The sequence below is a fragment of the Mirounga angustirostris genome, unplaced genomic scaffold (genome assembly GCF_029215605.1).
Source record: "Mirounga angustirostris isolate CCGP_5_RB_7025 unplaced genomic scaffold, mMirAng1.0.hap1 SCAF_3, whole genome shotgun sequence".
Taxonomy (NCBI): Eukaryota; Metazoa; Chordata; class Mammalia; order Carnivora; family Phocidae; genus Mirounga; species Mirounga angustirostris.
In genome coordinates this window covers 54390112-54410987 of record NW_026991711.1, presented here as the reverse complement: position 1 = coordinate 54410987, position 20876 = coordinate 54390112, and the positions used below count along the sequence as shown (strand labels likewise).

Genomic DNA, 20876 nt, shown 5'->3' with positions numbered 1-20876 from the left:
AATCTCTGAAGAGGATCCATGAGACAGAATGGAGGCAAGAAAATCAAGTAGGAGGCAATTTCAGGACGTAGGCAAGAGCTAATGTGGGTCTGAACTAGGGCAGAGGCTTTAGAGATAGGAATGAAGATACTGACTTAAGATAGACTTAGGAATTCCTGTCTCGTTAATTGATGGATGTGGGTGTAGGCAAGGGATAAATTAAGAATAACTTGTTTTTCTAGGTGGAAAGTGATTCTGTTTCACAGAAATGGGAAATACAGGAGGAACAGGTTTTCAGAGGGAAGACTAAATCACTTTTAATTATAGTGAGTTTGAAACAAATATCCAAGTAGAGATGGCCAGTGAGCAGTCACATTTGAGCCTGAAGACTAGGATACAATTCTGAAATTGGAGGATACTGACTGGGAAGCTGTTATCCTCATGCTGATAAACAAGGATATGAGAGAAGAGGTGTGATGATCCAGGAATTGTGTGTAAAGTAAGAGCAGAGAGCTGAAGGAAGAGCTTTTGGGAACCTCAGCATTTAGGGGATGCAAAGACTCTAATTATGTCCTTTGGTTGGGCCGTTTGTCCCTCGAATTGCTATCCAGATTCTTCACCTAACCAAACCCTATCAGTCCTGCAACAGTCAAATTAAAACCTGTCTTCATCGTGAAACCATTTCTACCACTTTATCTAGAATTTAGGGGGGGAAAAAAAGACATTTATGGTTGGTAGCATTTATTTTTTAGTCAATCAAATACTGCATAGAATCCCAGATTTTTGGTTGATTGACTGGTTCCTGATTGTTGAAAAATAAAAAGTGTGTGTGTGTACATTTTTGTATGCTGTCATTTAAATGGGTAGGTGTTCTTAGATTGTCATACTGAGCAACTACGTATGTCAATTAATTATGTGCTAGGTGTTAGAGATCGGGAAATATGACATAGCTCCTGATCCTAGGTACCAGGAACTTAATGTGGAAAACAAGACAGCTGGGTGGATGTTTTACAGAGTTTACAGTTTCCCTTATTCTCTCCTCCCAGGTGTAAAGTTGAACTAATTTGTTGCTACGTTAACCTTATTTCTCCCCCAATCATTAGAGAGACATAAACTCACCTGTAGAAAAGCAGCGAAAAATCCTAGACATAGATTTTTGTTCATCTTTGAAAATATTTGAAGTTATACCTGGTATATGCAACTTCCCATAATTTTTTAACATAACATTTTCCCACATTATCACAGGTTCTTCAGGAATATTTTTACTTGCTATATAAAAACATTATGTGGATGAATCAGAGTTTACTTATTTTCATTGCCAGACATTTCATTTTTTTCATTCTTATAAATAGTGCTTAAATGAACATTCATATTTGTACATTTATCTTTTTATGCGTTTAGGATTGTTTCCTTAGGGTTATTTCACAGATACGAAATTACTGGACAAAAGAGTACAAACATTTTTGAGACTCAATAAATACTGGCAGTTGCTTTTCAGAAGGGCCTTGACTATATTTACATTGACGATATATGAGAGTACTCGTGTCCTTATCTTTTACTAATTTTGCTGATTTTCTGATTTCATGGGTGAAAATAGTATCTTGTTTTAATGTGAATTGTTGGTTATTAATGAAGACAAACATGTTAAAACTAATCGTATTTCTTCTTTTGATGGTCTATCTTCTTTCTTCCCCCCTTTAATTCTAGTAACTAATTTAGTGAACAGTTGCACGTTCTTACTGTATCTTTCATGATTTAATAGACTTAGATCATGTCCTTAGCTTGTATGTTTTTCACGACAAGGAGGCCTAGGTTTTTTAGTCTTAAAAGTATATTTAAACTTTACTACTCCTTGCCTGTACAGTTTTTTTAAAACTGTGGTAAACTACCCATAACATAAAATTTGCCATCTTAACCACTTTTAAGGGTACAGTTCAGTGGTATTGAGTGCATTCACTTTGTTAGACAACCATCACCACCGCCCTACCCTCTTGATCATTTTTTTTTTTTAAAGATTTTATGTATTTATTTGACAGAGAGAGAGCACAAGCAGGGGGAACAGCAGAGGGAGAGGAAGAAGCAGGCTCCCCACTGAGCAGGGAACCCGATGCGGGGCTCGATCCCAGGACGCTGGAATCATGACCTGAGCCGAAGGCAGATGCTTAATGACTGAGCCACCCAGGCGCCCCTATTCTTTTTTTTTTTTTTTAAGATTTTATTTATTTGACAGAGAGAGACACAGCGAGAGAGGGAACACAAGCAGGGGGAGTGGGAGAGGGAGAAGCAGGCTTCCCGCCAAGCAGGGAGCTCGATGCGGGGCTTGATCCCAGAACCCTGGGATCATGACCTGAGCCGAAGGCAGACGCTTAACCATCTGAGCCACCCAGGTGCCCCTTCTTCCTTTAGTTTTTGTCAGTCTTTTTTTTTTTTTTTTTAAAGATTTTATTTTTTATTCATGAGAGACAGAGAGAGAGAGAGAGGCAGAGGGAGAAGCAGGCTCCCAAGGAGCAGGGAGCCCGATGCGGGACTCGATCCCAGGACCCTGGGATCATGACCTGAGCCGAAGGCAGATGCTCAACCATCTGAGCCACCCGGGCGCCCCCCTCTTGATCGTTTTGACCAACACCACCGTTGGCTTCGAAATTCCCCAGTGTTGCCTGTAGCATTCTTAACCGTTAGTGAAACATTATTTTGGTTAATATTTCTGTGGTAATTTTGTGGAGATTTGTTGGTTTGTCTAGGTGTAGAAGCACACTGAGTGCAGTAGCTGAGATTTCAGGTATCTTGGCTTTTGGGTTGTCACTAATAGTTTAGGGTCCCTCATTTAACGGTATTGCTTATTAGCATTCATGTCAGTTTTCCCTAAACTTGATACGTTGTTCTACGAAGACAGATGCTCATCTGCTACTTCATGCTTATTACACAGGGCCTCATGCGATATTTATATGGTTTGTTGTTCCTTTTGACTGAATACTTCACTCAGAAATTTTTACCCACAAGAATGGGGGCTGTGTGTCTGTCCCTACGTGCTGGCAGAGGGCACAGGAAGTACCAAGGCTGTGCAGTGGGAGGAGTGTGACTTATTCAAGGAACAGAAGGGAGGCCAGGGTGGCCGGGCACGGGGAGCCAGGGGGACAGAGGTATGAGACGGGTGCGGCAGAGGTAAGCAGGGGCCAGATACTGTAGGGCCCTATGGTAGTTCAGTTCCTATGGCCCTGTGACTAGAACTCTATTAAAGGATTTTAATTGGACATGGGGTGGAGGGGGCAACGCAGTCGAATATGTTTTTTAAAAGCTCATACGGGGTGGCTGGATGGAGAACTGGATTATAGAGGAAAAAGAGAAGCAGGGTGATGTGTTGGAAAGCTGTTTCTGTTATCCGGATGGCACTGTTATATAGATATTCTTTCTCTCTCTGTTACTAAATCCATATTGTGACCATCTGCAGCACAACTGAAGATAACTGGCCAGGTTTCCTCCATGGAAAAGTGCAACTTCCCAGAACATGAGAGCTTCGGAGTGATGGGTTCATTAATATCATATTGTAACCAAGCTAACTAACCCCAGGCTAAATATAGTTAGCATGTGAGTCTCAAAAACCCACTGTCAACTACCTTTGAACATCTCTGTGAGGTTAAATGAGCTTTAATTATAAAGGACTTAGTGAATTCAGAAAGATACTCGTGTTCCTATTTTATATATGAAGAACAGGAAGTACAGTCATTAATAGTACTGAAATAAAAAGCAAAACATCTGTCAGCTTCTTTTAAAATGCGAGTGCCGTTTTGTCACCATCATGCTTTTAGTTTAATTCCTTCACAAATCTATTATAACTTGAGGGTGTAAATGAAATTTGAGAGTTTTATGCACATTTTTGGCATTCATTATTTTTGTGTCCCAAGTTAAAGGTCGTGTCACTGCTCTGAGAAGTTGCCTCTGATTCCCCAAGCCTGGGAAAAGTCCCCTCTTCTGTGCTCTGATTGTACCTCATAGCTTCCTCTCTGTTCAGCATTTACTGTGCTGAATCCTAAGGCTCTGATGACAGGGGACATCAGAGACATTGGGGACAATGAAGGCAAAGGGGGGGGTGAATTGGGGAGGCAAACTAGGAGGGACTTGAGGCAAGCGTGGAACTTCTGTGAAGTCCTGTGAATCTATTTCACACCACAGTACAGTTTTGTTTTAATATGAAATAGTATTTTAAATTGCCTAACATCGAGGAAAATCGACATTGCGGGGAGCCCTTCTTGTTGTTTACGCTGTGGCTTCCTCTATTGTGGGCATCCTATTACCTTCTCCAGGGTGAGGAGTTCCAATTCTATAGTATTTCGTAGACTTTAAGTTCCTTTCCTTTGTTGGCTTTAGGGGTTAACATCAGTATATACATGATTAGGCTTTGTAAGGTTTTAGAAATAATATATTTATTTTGAGTGTAAAACGTTGAGAAGAATTCAGATCCTTAGCTCTTCAGGGCAACCTATATTCTGACTCCTTTTCTTCTTAGACCTGGCTCAGCTTGCTCTTTCACTGCTTGGTGAGTCTTGCTGATTCTGACACTGCACTGCTCTAGTTGTCTACTTCTTCTGTTTTTATCTCCTTTCTTGGCTATTTACCATCATTCCCTCAAGCTAGGTATGGGTATGTAAGTTGTCTCCTTAGTTATGTTTCTTTCTGTCAACTTCCTGCTGAAGCATTTGCCAGTTCTTAAACTCTACACTCTGCAGAGGACCCCGGGTCCTTATCTTCAGCCTTGGGTCTCTTTCCCATTGCCCCGTCCAATAAGCTGACTAACAGCCTTGGATTTTGTTTGAATTCCTCCTAAGTGCATAGCTTCTATGCACGAGTGCCCTGGTGTTCCTGTCATCGAGGCTCCAAAGCTTAGTCACCTTGGCATCCACTTTCTTATGCCTCCCACATGCTTGTCCCAGTCCCCTATGTCTGGTCCACAGCAGACACTGGGTTATCTCTGATTCTGCTCTTGCTTTTTTTCTCCTTTTGCCTTCCATCCCCATTATCACCACCACAGCCCAGTGGTGCTTCTATGGACTATTTGTAGGAGATACCATATGGACCATCCAGCATCCAAGCCTACCTCCCTCCTTCCCAGGCATGCAATTAGTTTCATTCAAACATTCCCTCTCAGTACCCAGTTCAGAAATCTTGTTCTACTGACTCATACTTTTAATAATATTATTTCAACATAGCCCCTTGCTCTTTCTTCCATACCCTCTTTAGCTAGAATTCCCACTTCATTCTTCCCCCTGAAACTTAACCTATCCTGGGGCCACATTTTAAGTTCTGCCTGATTAGACGTGATCTGCTTTTGGAAACTCAAGACCTTTTCTTTTTTTTTGTGGCAGTTTTTTTGCCATCCATCCACGCCCTACCTTAATCATTTCTTTGGGTCAGCAGGGCCAGAGTGGTTATAAGGAAGGGCTCTGGACTTGCACTGCCTGAATTCACATCCCAGTTCCATCTCTTACTGCTCCTGCACCTTGAGCTTATTACCTGAACTCTCTGAGCCTAATTTTTCTCATTTATGAATTGCGAGCAGTAATGGTACCCAGCTCCCAGGGCTTATGTGCGGAATAAATAAGTTAATACATGTTTAAAATACTGCCCAGTCCTATATAGATGTTTGCTGTTATCATTACATGTTAAGAAAATATTTATCCTATTCCATAAGCTGCTTAAAGGTGGAGAATGCTTGATTTTCACTTGGAATGCCCTACAGAATATATCATAGTACCTTATGTTTAGTAGGCATTCAATAATTACTTATTGAGTGAAATTGAAATTTATTGAGAAATCCAGTTGTCCAATAACAGCTACTTTTGGTTTTGAAATAAGGCTGTTCAAACTTGTACAGAGTAGTTTCAGCAGACATAAAGTGAGGTCACAGAGTTTTTCCGGGATAATTTAATAGCAGAGTATACGGTTTCCTTGTTTAATTATATGGTTTGGAAAAAAAAGAAACTATGTAGTTTTAAAGTATATGTTTTAAAAAAAAATTATACAAAGATAATGAAATAGTGAACCTTTGATCACTTAAATACTTAAGACATAAGCTTTGGTGTTTTAAATTAAAAAATTTAAAAATTAAAAAAAAAAAACCAAAAACAAAACCTAAGAATTATATTGGGCAGCAGTTTGCCTGCAATAGAGACAACCTTCCAAGTGAAAGCCTCTCAGTAGAATTAGTGAGTTATGTGTAGTTTTCTTTCAAGAACACTGGTTTTAGTCTCCATTCTGGGATTTTTAACTTAAATTTACATTTGGCTTTTGTAACATAATATTGAATAGAGTTTTGGAGTAACTTCTCCAATTGAATAAGAGATATCCAGGACGAATGTTTGCTGTTGGTCTTGTATGTTAAATTTTAATACGTTGGAATTGTGGTAATGATGTTTTAAGCTTAAATATTTAACATTCCATCAGGTAGTTTTATTTATGTGGTTTTAAAGAAATGGTAAACGTTATCTTTGGCATAGACATTTAATTTAGTTTTATCAATCTGCTTGAGACTTTTAATAGGCACGTAAAAATGGGTCTAAAATTAGATCACAGGTAAAATGTAGAGTGATGTTTGGTGTTGATGGGAAAAAGGGAAGAAATATCCATTAAATATGGGCTTAATTTTTCTGGCTTCACAAGGAGAAAAATGGAATCTATACCAGTAAACAGAAGCCTGGTTAAGTGCCCTAAGAAAGTAAAAATTTTTTTTGGTGATATCAAGTGAAGTAGTGTTTTCTTCTGTAGGTTTTACAGGGACTTTGATGCATTGGACAAAGAACTACTAGAAGTTCACGTTCCTGTTGAGTAATTATCACTTATAATAAAGTCTAGGTATATTTTCTTCCATATTTAACAAAGAGTTAAGAACTAAATTTCCATCTTTTTATGTTAATATACTCTGTTCAAAGTCTCTTAATTTTGTCATGAATTTATTTAAAATATTAAGGTATTCTAAGTATTTGTAGTCAAAATAAAATATAGATATGTTCAAGGATCTATAAAATTAGGTTTTGTAATGGATCAGTGTTTAAGTAAAAGGAGGAAAGGTATCAAGAATTGTAATGAAATATTCACTAGCTGTAGAATGACCTGCTTATCCACTCGCCAGGTCTTACCTCTGTTTCTGTTTCATTTGTCTTTATAACCTTCAGGTAGAAACACTGGGAGTTCATGCTGTAAACTTCTCTATTCTCTGTGCTTTAGAGTCGAAAATACTGGCAGGTTTTTATATTCTAGGTCACACACCCTGCTTCCTTGGGCAAGTAGATGATTTACAAATTTATTAGCAATGGTAATACAAAAATTCAAGGTTATTTATGTATGGCATTCCTTCAGTTGTGGTGGAAATAATTTCTTTTCCTTTCTCTTCTGCTATGTTAACTTCAATTTAGATTTGTATATTCCAAAAGAGAGCCCCAGCAGATTTCTAGAGATTCTATGTTTAACTATGTCACCTCTCTGCCCTCTGCTATTTTCTATGTACTTTAGAGTATCTGCCTGGGAATATTAGAAACTATCAGGAGGAATAGAATTGCTGAAATAGTAGCTTTCATATTAGTAATTATATAAAGACTTGAAAATTGTTGATTGTAAATATGTCTATGCTATGTGAAGCTTGTCCATATATTAATCTTCAAACTTCATTATGTTCAGTGTGCACATATTAGTGTGTCTGTAATGAATGATGACTATAGTTTTTGGCTTCAGCCAGGTTTATATCAAGTAACCTGGTCTCACCCAAATTCACTCTTTGTTTCTTAATTTCTTATGGCTATTATCAATTGCACTGATCAATTAAAGATTTTTCTTCTTTTTTTTTTTTTTGTGGGCCTAGTGCTATGGGAATACAAGGAAATTTTGTCGCAGTCCTTATTTTAAATAGCTTGCAGTTTTGTTGTGAAGAAAATGTGTGCATGTGAAATAGTTAAAAAAATAGTGAGTCCTTAAGGATAAGGTCACAGGCATAGTCTACACATGGATTACAAGCTAAGTGGATTCAGAGCAACGAGGTTGGACATACTGAAGTAGTAAGGGCTCTGGATCTAGATGGCCTGGATTTGAATCCTGGTTCTCCCACTTACTAGCTATGTGAACTTGATCAAGTGACTCAATTTCTGCCTGTTTCTTCAAATGTCAAATGGGGATGATAATATAACTTACCTACCGGGATTTTTGACTTGTAGCCTTTCTTAACTGGGGTTTCTTGAGAAAATTAAGCCCTAATGACCTAAGGCATCTATTTTAAGTAATGACTTCTCTTTTGTGCATCTCGAATGGCACTAGTTATGAACCGTCCTTGGGAGATTTGAGGAAACAGCCTCTAAGATAATTTTCTGTCTGCAGTGGTTCCAGTGAAGAACCCTGGTTGAGGACTAAATGAGTTAACATATAATAAATCACGTGGAGCTGGTCTTGCAAGTGTTAGCTGTTACTGTTGGACTCTGAAAGAGTATTTAACCAGTGGTAAAGAGTTTTTCAGGCTGAGAGAAGTTAAAGGTTATCTGAGAGGGTTTTCCATCTCAAACAGGAATATAGTTACTTTGTATCTCTAGGACCAAAATGGGACCTGGAAAATCAACAACTTAGTCATGAATCAGAAAAGCATGGAACATTTGAAAGTAATGGTTCCACATCAAAAACAAAACAAAACAAAACACTTTTTTATCTGTATCAAAGTCAAGTAAATTTACAAATATTTTGAAACTATGAGAGAGAGAATTTTTAGTGAGCAAGACATGGCAAGTGGAAATTAACCATATACCAAAAAGGTAAATTGACACACCTTTCTTTTTGGCTACAATTTTGTGTTGTTGTTGCCTCTAAAGGCAAGTTAGAGAGAGACATTTCTTTCAGTTGGTCTATAGTGCCATGCAAGCACAATTTTGGGTAGGTTAAATACTAAAAATCGGCTGTTGAGTGTAAAGATCACTGGTAACATTGGGAGAGAGCCATTTCAGTGGAGCATCACCCCACAATGCATGTGTTAGTACTCATTCTCTCACAGTTTCAGGATGATATTTGTAAATTTATATGCATTTGATACAGTTTATATGCTTATTAAGGAGTTGTTTGTTGTTGTTTTTACTACAGTAGACTCCTAACTTGTCCTCTTATATTTAGAGTTCCTCTTCTCCTGCATTTTATCCTGCATGTCATGTGGGTAATCATTTTCTGTCATCTGTTCCACTTGACTCCCACTAGTACGCTCACCCCTTCCCCAGCTCAGTCTCTGGGACCAAGTCGGACTGTAGGGAGGATTTAAAGAGTTCCATTTCAATACTGGGGAATTCAGCAGGAGGGACAGTATAAATCTGATGCTTTATCGTTCAGTATTTATAATTGGTTTACCGCTTTGTTCCAATCATCAGTTCCCCACCTCACACCCTAAATCGGGTGCCTTGGATATTTTATTTCTCTTTGCAGAGTGCTTGCTTTGATAAGTGTAAGCCTTGACAAGTCCCCAGACGAGAGACTGACTCTCCAATATGTGGCATTGACAGTGCCCTGTTGGGGCAGCTGTTAATGTATGGTGACATTTCCTGAGACCAACCACTTGTCTAATTATTACCTGTTGCCTGTCAGGGTTTTTTTTGTTTTGTTTTTTTTTTTTAAGATTATTTATTTATTTATTTATTTGAGAGAGAGAGAATGAGAGACAGAGAGCATGAGAGGGAGGAGGGTCAGAGGGAGAAGCAGACTCCCTGCCGAGCAGGGAGCCCGATGCGGGACTCGATCCCGGGACTCCGGGATCATGACCTGAGCTGAAGGCAGTCACTTAACCAACTGAGCCACCCAGATGCCCCTTGCCTGTCAGGGTTTTATCCATTTTTTTACCCACTAAATTTTTCATACCGCCTACTGTTGGCTCACCACCTTCCAGATTCTAGTTCCAAATCCCTCTCCATTCTAGTCCCACCTCAGGAACCTCTGGCAGTGCCCCCAAAATGACAGTGGCAGAGAGTAAAATGTTCTTTATAAAATGTCTGTGGTAAACGAAGGAACCAGCTGAGGGGATGCCATTAAATAAATGAGATAAAGTAAATCTATGGAAAAAAACTGACAGAGTTTTAGCATTAAGAACCCAGATGGAAGGCTTTTCTTTCTTTTGCTTGAGATTATAATTTAGAAATTTTAAGGTGGGCTGTGGGGAGGAGTGAGGGAATTTAATTGATTGGCTCTATCATCTCTGAAATTTAGGTAGAGATGTGATTTGTTGATAGATAAATTATAGAGGCTCTAAGAGAATGAAAAAAATATATATAGTGGTTTATGTGGGGAATGGATATGTCATCAACCAAGAATGACCATAGGAATTATTGAACAGCTGTGGAATAAGTCTGATTATGTCTGGCGTCTGCAACATTTGGCAGCCCAGAAGCAGACTGGCTAATTAATTAGTTAAGTGCACATATGTGGTTTTTTAAGGAAGGATATATTCCAGAAGGAGTTAAAGGCAGTTTACAAAAATATATCCAGCGTGACAAAATAAATTTAAGTGTATATTGTGGCAAAAGAGAGAGGTTGAAAAGGATAAGATGGAGCCCAGAATGAGAATAATACCCAGACTCTGCATATGAGGAAGTCTAGAAATGGGCCATAAATTAGCTGAGAGCTTTCTAGCAGCCAGTGTAGAGATGGAAATAGTAATTGCAGATTCCAGCCCTGTAAGACATAAAACAAATGAGTTAATTAGGCAAAGTGCAAGAATTGTTGGCACTGAGAAAATATTTGCCCGAGGTCTTTTCTGTGAATTTATAAACTTAATGAAAATGGAGAACATGCTTTGGGTCAGCAGAAATAGCCCTAGGAAAAATCGTCTTGACTATAAGGAAAGTAAGTGAATAATGGTGCTTCATTTTTTTTTAGGTGTTGGGAATCTATAGATGTTATTACGTGGAAAGAATTAGACTGGATTAAAACAATTAGAATAAAAATTACCCTGTGAACAATGAAAACACATGACTATAATTTGTCATTCAAGTACTATTTTATAGGAAGTATTTATAAATTTTAGATATATTAGAATCATCAGGGCAGTCTAGAGATATATTCATACTTATCTGGGTTTACCTGGGTATGTTCAAATTTAGATTGTCAAAGCATTCTCAGATACCAAGTGTTTTCAGCAGAAACAATTGAACAATTCTTTGAAATTTCAATTTTCTGTGAAAAATATTCTGAAAGAATCTGGTTTCTAGCACATTATCTAATACCAACCAAATGCTTTGGTGAGCCTGAGAACTCAGGGCAGTATGACTAAGGGAATTGGTAGGAAGTGGTATAGGAGTGAGCATAATTGTATGTCTAAAGACCAAGATCAATTGTGTATTTCCAGTGAGGGAGAGAACAGTTAGCTAAATTTTTATATTTAGGTGTTCATCTCAAAACTAATTAAGGGATTTTTACCTTGTCTGTAGTCTTACTTAATAAAAAAAGAAAATTTGTAATTCTTTAGATTGACTTAGAGCAATTTTTTAATAAGGATTAGAAAATATTCTTTCATATATTAAATGCATTAATCAAGAAGCTCTTGTTTAGTTTGAGGATGGATTACTTAGCAGAAATATTGTGCAACCAAGTTGCTAATTATTCTCTTGGATATTGGCCAGTCACGAAGGCCTAATGATCAAGTAGCAAAAGGTGAGCAGATCTATGAATTATTTTATGTTTGACTGAGCAAATGGCTGAATTGATGAACATTTGCTGAGGAGGTACTTGAGATATAAATATGATGAAATCATGGCCCCTGCTGTCAGGGTCTACTAGGGGATTATCTAGTCTATAGGGAAGTAAGCCAATTACACTACAGTGTGGTAAGTTCTTTGATAAGTGCTTGCTATATGTGAAAGTAGTGAATTGGGAGCTGGGGAATGACCCTTCCTAGAGGATGAGATGTTTAGTTGAATTTTTGAGGGAAGTTACTTACTTGGAAAAGGATTTCCCAGTTAGAGGAAGTGCAGAGACCTTAAACAACATAGATCTTTGAAATAGAAGAGTATGTCCTATGCAATTGGAGAAGAGACAGGGAATGACAGTAGATGAAGCCAGAGGGTAGGAAGGGGCTAAATAGGACTTTTTGTGCTGGATAAGCAGCTTCACTTTATCTTAAAAGCCATAAGGAAACATGGAAGGATTTTGAGCAGAAAAATTGATTAGATTTGCATTTTGGAAGAATGGATCTGGCAGCAATTTAGTGAAGGGCTTAAAAATGGGGAACAATATTGTTGGCAATTAGATTATCTGTGACACTGTTGTGATTAGCAGGTAAGAAGTGATAGACCTGAATTAAGGCAGGGACAGTGGCAAGGAAAAGGAGGAGGAGAGAATCATATTCTGAAATGGAGACAGAATCTACTTTGACTCAGTGCCATATGGGCTATGAGAGGTGATGGAAAAATGGGATTGAATGTAATTTTGGCTCTCTAATTCAGGTCACAGGTTTTATTTTGTTTTGATTTTAAATTGAGGTGAAATTCAGTTTAACATAAACATGAATTACCCGTTTTAACATGTACAATTCAGGGATATTTAGTACATTCACAGTGTCGTGTGTTGTGTAACCATGACTTTTATCACGTTCCAAAACATTTTCATCACTCCAAAAGAAAGCTCCCCACCCATTACGCAGCAGCTCCTCATTTGGCCCCAGCCCCTGGCAACCACCAAGCTGCTTTCTGTTTCTCTGGATTTACCTTTCCTGAATATTTCATATGCATGGCAGCATACAATGTGCAGCCTCTTTTGTCTGACTTCTTTTACTTAGCATAATGATTCCCAGCTTCGTCTACCTTATAGCACGAATCAGTACTTCATGTTTATGGCTGAATAATGTTCCATGTGTGTATATTGACTACATTTTGTCAGTTCATGGGTTAATGGACATTTGAGTGGTTTCCACCTTTTGTGAATAGTGCTACTATGAATATTTGGTTACAAATAGTTGTTTGAGTTACCTGTTTTCAGTTCTTTTGGACATAATATGTAAGAGTGGAATTGCTGGGTGATACGGCAATTCCGTGTTTAACTTTCTGAGAAACCACCAAACTGTTTTCCACAGAGGCTGTATGTACCATTTTACATTCCCACCAGCAATGTATGAGGGTTCTAATTTCTCCACATCCTTACCACTACTTGTTTTCTGTATTTTTTAATTATAGCCGTCCTACTGGGTATGAGGTGGTATCTCACTGTGGTTTTGATTTGCATTTCCCTAATGATTAATGATTAATGATGTTAAGCATCTTTGATGTGCTTGTTAGCTATTTGTGTATCTTTTTTTTTTTAAGATTTTATTTATTTATTTGAGAGAGAGAGAGAGCACAAGCAGGGGTGGGGACAGAGGGAAAAGGAGAAGCAGACTCCCCACTGAGCAGGGAGCCCAAATTGGGGCTCCATCCAGGACCCTGAGATCATGACCTGAGCCAAAGGCAGACTCTCAACCAACTGAGCCATGCAGGCGCCCCTATTTGTGTATCTTCTTACTTCCACTTTTAACTATATACCCAAAAGGTCTGTAAACTATATCCTAGGTCATTATCAGATATATGTTTTGCAGATATTTTCTTCAGTCTGTAGGTTACCTTTTCATTTGCTCGATAATGCCCTTTGATCCATAAAATTTTTAACTTCGATGAAGTCCAGTTTATTTCTTTTGTTGCTTATGCTTTTGGTGTTGTATCTGCGAACCCCCAAGGTCGTGAAAATTTACTTTATGTTTCACTCTAAGAATTTTATAGTTTTGGCTTTTATATCTTGATCGTTGGTCTATTGTGAGTTTGTATATGGCGTGAGTAGGAGTCTAACTTCATTCATTTGCATGTGGATGTCCGATTGTGCCAGCACCATTTGATGAAGAGACTATTCTTTTCCTATTGAATGGTCTTGGCACCCCTTCCTAAAATCAACTGGCCATAGTTGTTTGGGTTTATTTCTGGATCTTTGCCCTGTGTGATCTCTGAAGTGTCCATTTCTTTAGCTTGTGGTCAGCTAGTGTTTTGGCAGAGATTTCCTTGAATACCTGGAGCTCCCCATCCCACCTCTTACCCCCCAAATAACCCCTGTTTTCTTAGTCTTTGCGTATTTACTCTCTGTTGGGACACTCCTTCAATGCGTAGCTAGGCTACTTACAGTTCTCCCTTAGCCTTCTCTTCCTGATTGTACTGAGCCTAAAGATCTGCCAGGGGTGAAAGTTACGAGTCTTCTTATATCCTGCCCTGGGTGTGCACTTTGGCATTCTAAATTCCCCAGTTTATATGATAGCTTTTCAATGTATTAATTTTCCAAAGAATCTCTCTCCACAGTTTTCAACATATCCTTTATGTGCTTTATCTTTACCTTCAGATGACAGTGGGTTATTCATTTGCCTTTCAGGGTTCTCGAGGAATGCCCCGTGCTTAGACACTTTTCCCACCCTGAGAGAGTCTGAGTTAGGTGAAGCAAAGGCAAACACCTTATCAGTCCTTCAGATTGTGAGAAAGTACATAAATCACTTGATGAATTATCACAAAATAATGGATATGTAACCTTCATCCAGATTTAAAAAAACACACCATTCCTAGCATTCTAGAATCCCCTCAAACTACCTCCTAATTACCCGGAAGGTACCTATTCTACAGACTTTTAACAGTATCAGTTAGTTTTGTTCATTCTGAACTTTATGTAAATGAAATTATATATGTTCTTTTTTTTTTTTTTTTGCTCAGTATTGTTGAGATTTATTCATGTTGTTGAGTTTAATAGGAGTTTGTTCAGTTTCATAGCTATATAGTATTTCGTTGTAGAACATTCTATTTTTCTATTGATAGACATTTGGGTTGTTTCCATTTTGGAGACTCTTATGAATAATGCAGCTGTGACTATTTTTTTTTTTTAAAGATTTTATTTATTTTTATTTGACATAGAGACAGAGATAGTGAGAGAGAGAGCATAAGCAGGGGGAGCGGCAGACAGGCAGAGGCAGAGGGAGAAGCAAGCTTCCTCCTGCTGAGCCAGGAGCCCGATGCGGGACTCGATCCCAGGACCGTGGGATCATGACCTGAGCTGAAGGCAGACGCTTAACCGACTGAGCCACCCAGGCGCCCCAGCTGTGACTATTCTTGTGTATGTCTTTTGATGCACATATGTTTGCATTTCTGTTAAGTATATGCCTGGGAATGACTGCTTTAAAAAAAAAAAAAAAGACTGCTGGTTGGTTTGTGTATGTTCATCTTTAGTAGATATTCCCAGGTTTCCAAAGTGGTACAAAGTGGTTGTACCTATTTTCACGAACCTACCAGCTATGTATGAGTGTTCCAGTTGCTCCACATCCTACCCATCACTTAGATTTTTTTTTTTTTTTTTTTTTTAAGAGAGGGAGATGGGGGAGAAAGGCAGAAGGAGAGGGAGAGAGAGAATCTTAAGCAGGCTCCACACCCAGCCCTTAGATCATGACCTGAGTGGAAATCCAGAGCCGGATGTTTAACTGACTGAGCCGCCCAAGTACCCCACCTAATACTTAGATTTAAACCCACTGGTGAGTCTTTCTAATTTTAGCCATCTTGGTGGATGTGTAGTGTACCTCCTTGTGGTTTTATATTGCATTTCCCTTTTTTACTATTGAGGTTGAACATAGAAAGATAGGTTATTTAGATGTATTATTTTATAAAATGTTTGTTCATGTTTCTTGCCCACTTTTCTGTTGGGTTGACTTTTTCTTACTGGTTTTCGGAGTTCTTTAAATGTTCCTGAAATGAGCTCTTTGATATGTTACAAATATCCCCTCTCACAGTGTGATTTATCTTTCCATTCTTTTATTCATCTCTTTTAATGAACATAAATTCCAATTTTGATATAGTTTAATTTGTTCATCTTTTCTTTTATAGTTAATGCTTTTGGGTCTTGTTTAAGAAATCTTTGCCCATTCCCAAGATATTCCTGTTATTTTCTAGAAATTGTTTTATCTTTCACAGAGCTACAATCCATCTGATTTGATCTTTTTCTATGGTATGAAATAGGGATCAAGAATAATTTTTTTTTTCCCTAAAGGGGCAGCTAATGGCTCAGCATTAATATTTGAAAAGACCATCATCCTGTCTCTTCTTTGTAGTGCTAAAAAACTTTTTTTTGGTTAAGATATAATTAGCATATAATGTTATCTTAATTTCAGGTGTATAACATAATGATATGATATATGTATATAGTGCAAAATAATCACTACAATAAGTCTGGTTAACACCCATCACCACATATAATTATAATTTTTTTCCTTGTGATGAGAACTTCTACAATTTACTCTCTTAGAAAATTTTTAAATATACAGTGTTATTAACTACAGTTATCATGCTGTACATTATATCCCCAGGACTTATGTATTTTATAACTGGAAGTTTATACTTTTTGACCTCCTTTACCCATCTAATGCTTCCTCCTCCCCCTGCCCCAGCCTCTGGTCACCACTAATCTTTTTTTTTTAATCTGTCAATTTGGTTGTTTTTATTTCATTTTGTTGTTTAGATTACACATTAAGTGGGATCATGTGGTATTTGTTTTTATCTGTCTGACTTATTTCACTTAGCATAATGACTGCAAGGTCCATTCATGTTGCTGCAAATGGCAGAATTTCCTTCTTTTTTAATGGCTGAATGTGTGTGTGTGTGTGTGTGCACGTATGTATGAAAACAAATCACATTTTCTTTATCCATTTATCCACCAATGAATGCATAGATAGGTTCCTTCCATGTCTTGCCTGTCATGAATAATGCTGTAATGAACATGGGTATGCAGATACCTTTTCAAGTTGGTGTTTTCATTTTCTTCAGATAAATACCTAGCAATGAAATTGATGGATCATATGGTAGTTCTAGTTTTAATTTTTTGAGGAACCTCCATACTGTTTTCCATATTGGCTGTATCAGTTTACATTACAATATCATTGACTGTATTCCTTACACTGTGCCTTTTATTCCCATGATTTTATTCATTCTATAACTGGAATCCTGTATCTCCCATTCCCCTTCACCCATTTGGGCTCTCTGTTCCATTGATCTATATGTCTCTTTTTATGCCAATACCATACTGTTTTGATCACTATAGCTTCGTAATACAGTTTGGAATCAGGAAGCATATATATATATATATATATATATATATATATATATATATATATATATATTTCTTTTCCCCTGATTCCCCCCCCCCCCCAGCTTTTTGTTCTTCTCAAGATTGCTTTGGCTATTCTGGGTCTTTCATGGTTCCATACAAATTTTAGGTTTTTTGTTCTATTTCTGTGAAAAAAATGTCATTGTAATTTTGATAGGTATTGCATTGAATCTATAGATTGCATTGGGTAGTATGGACATTTTAACGGTAATAATTTTTCCAATCCATGGGCACTAATTATCTTTCCATTTATTTGTGTTGTCTTCAGTTTCTTTCATCAATGTCTTATAGTTTTAAGTGTACAGGTCTTTGACCTTCCTGGTTAAATTTATTCCTAGGTATTTTATTATTTTTGATGTACATATAAATGGGATCATTTTCTTAATTTTCTCTTTTTGATAGTTTGTTATTTTGTACAGAAACTTAACAGATTTTCATATATTGATTTTATACTCTCCAACTTCACTGAATTTGTTGATTAGTTCTAACAATTTTTTGATGTCCTATTTAGGATTTTCTGTATAAAATATCATGTCATCTGAAATAGTGATAATTTTACTACTTCCTTTCTTATTTGGATTTCTTTTTCTTGCCTAATTGTTCTGGCTAGGACTTCCAATATTATGTTGAATAAAAGTGGCTAGAGTGGGCATCCTTGTCTTGTTCCTGATCTTAGAGGAAAAGCTCTCAGTTTTTCATTTTTGAGTATGATGTTAACTGTGGACCTTTAATATGCTGAGGTATGTTCCTTCTATACCCACTTTGTTGAGAGTTTTTATCATAAATGGGTGTTGAATTTTGTCAAATGCTTTTCCTGCATCTGTGGATATATCATGGGTTTTATGCTTCATTTTGTTAATGTGGTGTTATCACTTTGATTGATTTGTGGATATTCAACCATCCTGATATCCCTGGAATACATCCCACTTGATCATAGTATATGATCCTTTTAATGTATTGTTGAATTTGGTTTGCTAATATTTAACTGAGAATTTTTGGATCTATGTTCATCAGGGATATTGGCCAGTAATTTTCTTTTCTTTTTTTTTTTAATAAAGATTTTATTTATTTGTCAGAGAGATAGAGAGAGAACAAACAAGCACAAGTAGGGAGAGTGGCAGGGAGAGGGAGAAGCAGATTTCCCGCTGAGCAGGGAGCCCGATGCTGGACTCGATCCCAGGACCCTGGGATCATGACCCGAGCCACCTAGGCACCCCAAATAAAATTAAAAAAAAAAAAGAAAGAAAGAAAATTACATTCTCTACATGTTGATATGTATAGAATAATTAGCCATCTTGCTAAAACTTGTTATTGATTCTAAAATTCTCTGTACATCGTGGCTCAGTTGGTTTAGTGTCCAACTCTTGGTTTCAGCTCAGGTCATGATCTTGGGGTCGTGAGATCAAGCCCGGTGGTGGCTCTGCGCGCTAAGCTCTGGGAGTCTGCTCTCCCTCTCCTTTTGCCCCTCCCCCCTGCTTGTGTGCGCTCTCTCTAAATAAATAAATAAAATCTTCAAAATTCTCTGTATATTGTTTTTCTGTGTAGACAATCATCTGAGGTTAATGATAGCTTTGTTTCTTCCTTTCCAGTCATTATTTGGTTTTTTTTCTACTTTTTTTCAGTAAAAACATGTGAGCAACATGTAATTTTAAATTTTCTAGATTCATATTAAAAAATATAAAGACACAGGTGAAACTAATTTTAATATATTTTATTTTATTTAACCCAATAATGTTATTACAGCATGTTTATCGGTATAAAAATTATTAATGAGATATTTTACCTATTTTGGTACTAAATCTTCACAATCTGGTATGCATTTCACATTTGTAGTACATCTCAGTTTGTACTAGTCATATTTCAAGTGTTCATGGCCACTTGTGGTTAGTGGCCACCGTATTGGATAATGCAGGACTAGACTTTCCAGTAGAGTGCTAATAGTGGGCATATTTATCTTGTTCCTAATTTTGAAACATGCTTCTGACATTTCACCACTAAGAAGGCTGTGTTCTGTTGGTTTTGGCAGGTATCTTTTATGTGGGAAGAGAAATTTCTTTATATTTTTTAGTTTACTAAGTTTCATTATTAGTAAGTAATTTATATTGAATTTTGTTAAATTTTCTATATTTGTTGAGGTGATTTTTTTCCCCCTTTAATCTGTTAGGATGATAACTAAAATTTAAAGATTTTCTAATGATAAACCACTCTTGTGTTGCTAGGATAAACTTAAGTTGGTGCATTTTTATTTATTACTAGATTTATTTTATTTTTGTTTGTTTGCTTTTATGGATTCTTATACTGTTCATAAAAGAGAATGAGAGAATTTGTCTTTCAAACTATATATATATATATATAAAATCTCTATAAGCATTTTTATGAGAGTGTTATCTTCTGTTACTTGGCTGTTAGGTAGAACTTTTTTTTTTTTTAAAGATTTTGTTTATTTGACAGAGAGAGACACAGCGAGAGAGGGAACACAAGCAGGGAGAGTGGGAGAGGGAGAAGCAGGCTCCCCGGATGTGGGGCTCGATCCCGGGACCCTGGGATCATGACCTGAGCTGAAGGCAGACACTTAACAACTGAGCCACCCAGGCGCCCCTGTTAGGTAGAACTTTACATGTAAAACCTAGATCTGCTCTTTCTAAGTGTTGCCTTAAAGTTCATAGTATTCTGTTATATTTTAATTTTTTCTGTATTTATGATTATATCCCCCTTTTTTTCTGGATATTGTTCATATTGCATCCCATGTCTTCATTAATCTTTTCAGAGTTCTACCTATTTTATTAGTCTTTTCAAAGAGCCAAATTTGGCTTTGAGGTTGTTTCTTGTTTTAAATTTCATTAACTTTTGCTTTTATATTTATTGTCTCCTTCTCTCTGCATTCGTAGGTTCATTCTAGTTCCTATTCTGTCATATTAAGTTGAAATTTTAGCTCACCAATTTTTTTTTTTTAAAGATTTTATTTATTTATTTGAGACAGAGAGAATGAGAGAGAGCACATGAGAGGGGGGAGGGTCAGAGGAAGAAGCAGGCTCCCTGCCCAGCAGGGAGCCCGATGCGGGACTCGATCCAGGGACTCCAGGATCATGACCTGAGCCGAAGGCAGTCGCTTAACCAACTGAGCCACCCAGGCGCCCTAGCTCACCAATTTTCAAATTTTCTTCTGTAATGTAAATATTTAAGGCTATAAAATTCCTTTCACGTTATTACTTTGGCAGCATGTCTTACAAGTCTGCATTTTCTTTTTATTTTAAGTGTTTTGAGTTTCCATTATGATTTTGTTTTTGACCCACAAATTATTTGAATGTGTGTTTTGAAGTCATCAAATATAGGTGTTTTTACATTTTATCATTTTGTTAGTGAATTCTATATTAATGAATTGCAAAGTGATCTGACTTGGTTGTATGATACTGATTCTTGGAAATTTATTTACCTCTTTCTTTATGCACGAACACTTTAGTTGTTTCATGTATGCTTGTAGAGCATGTCTATTCTTTAATTTTGAAGTTGAGTATTCTCTATGTGTCCACTAAGCTTTTTAAATTTCTTTGTTTAGATCTATAATATCTAACTAATTTTATCTGCTTGACCCAACAATATTAGAGAAAGGTGATTGACACTTTCTTATAGTTCCAAAAAAATTTGCTTTATTTATTTGTATGTATTAAGTGCATACAAGTTTAGAATTGCTCGTGCATTGAAGCTGTTAGGTCATGTGTCTCTTTGACCCTAGTGATGCCTTTTAT

At 37.1% G+C, this 20876-nt stretch overlaps 1 protein-coding gene across 5 annotated transcripts in view; it reads left to right on the top strand.

Annotated features, from left to right (window-relative positions):
• The window catches only part of TSC22D1 (TSC22 domain family member 1), a 134124-nt gene that overhangs the window by 58100 nt on the left and 55148 nt on the right, over window positions 1-20876 (top strand). The window lies entirely within an intron of this gene.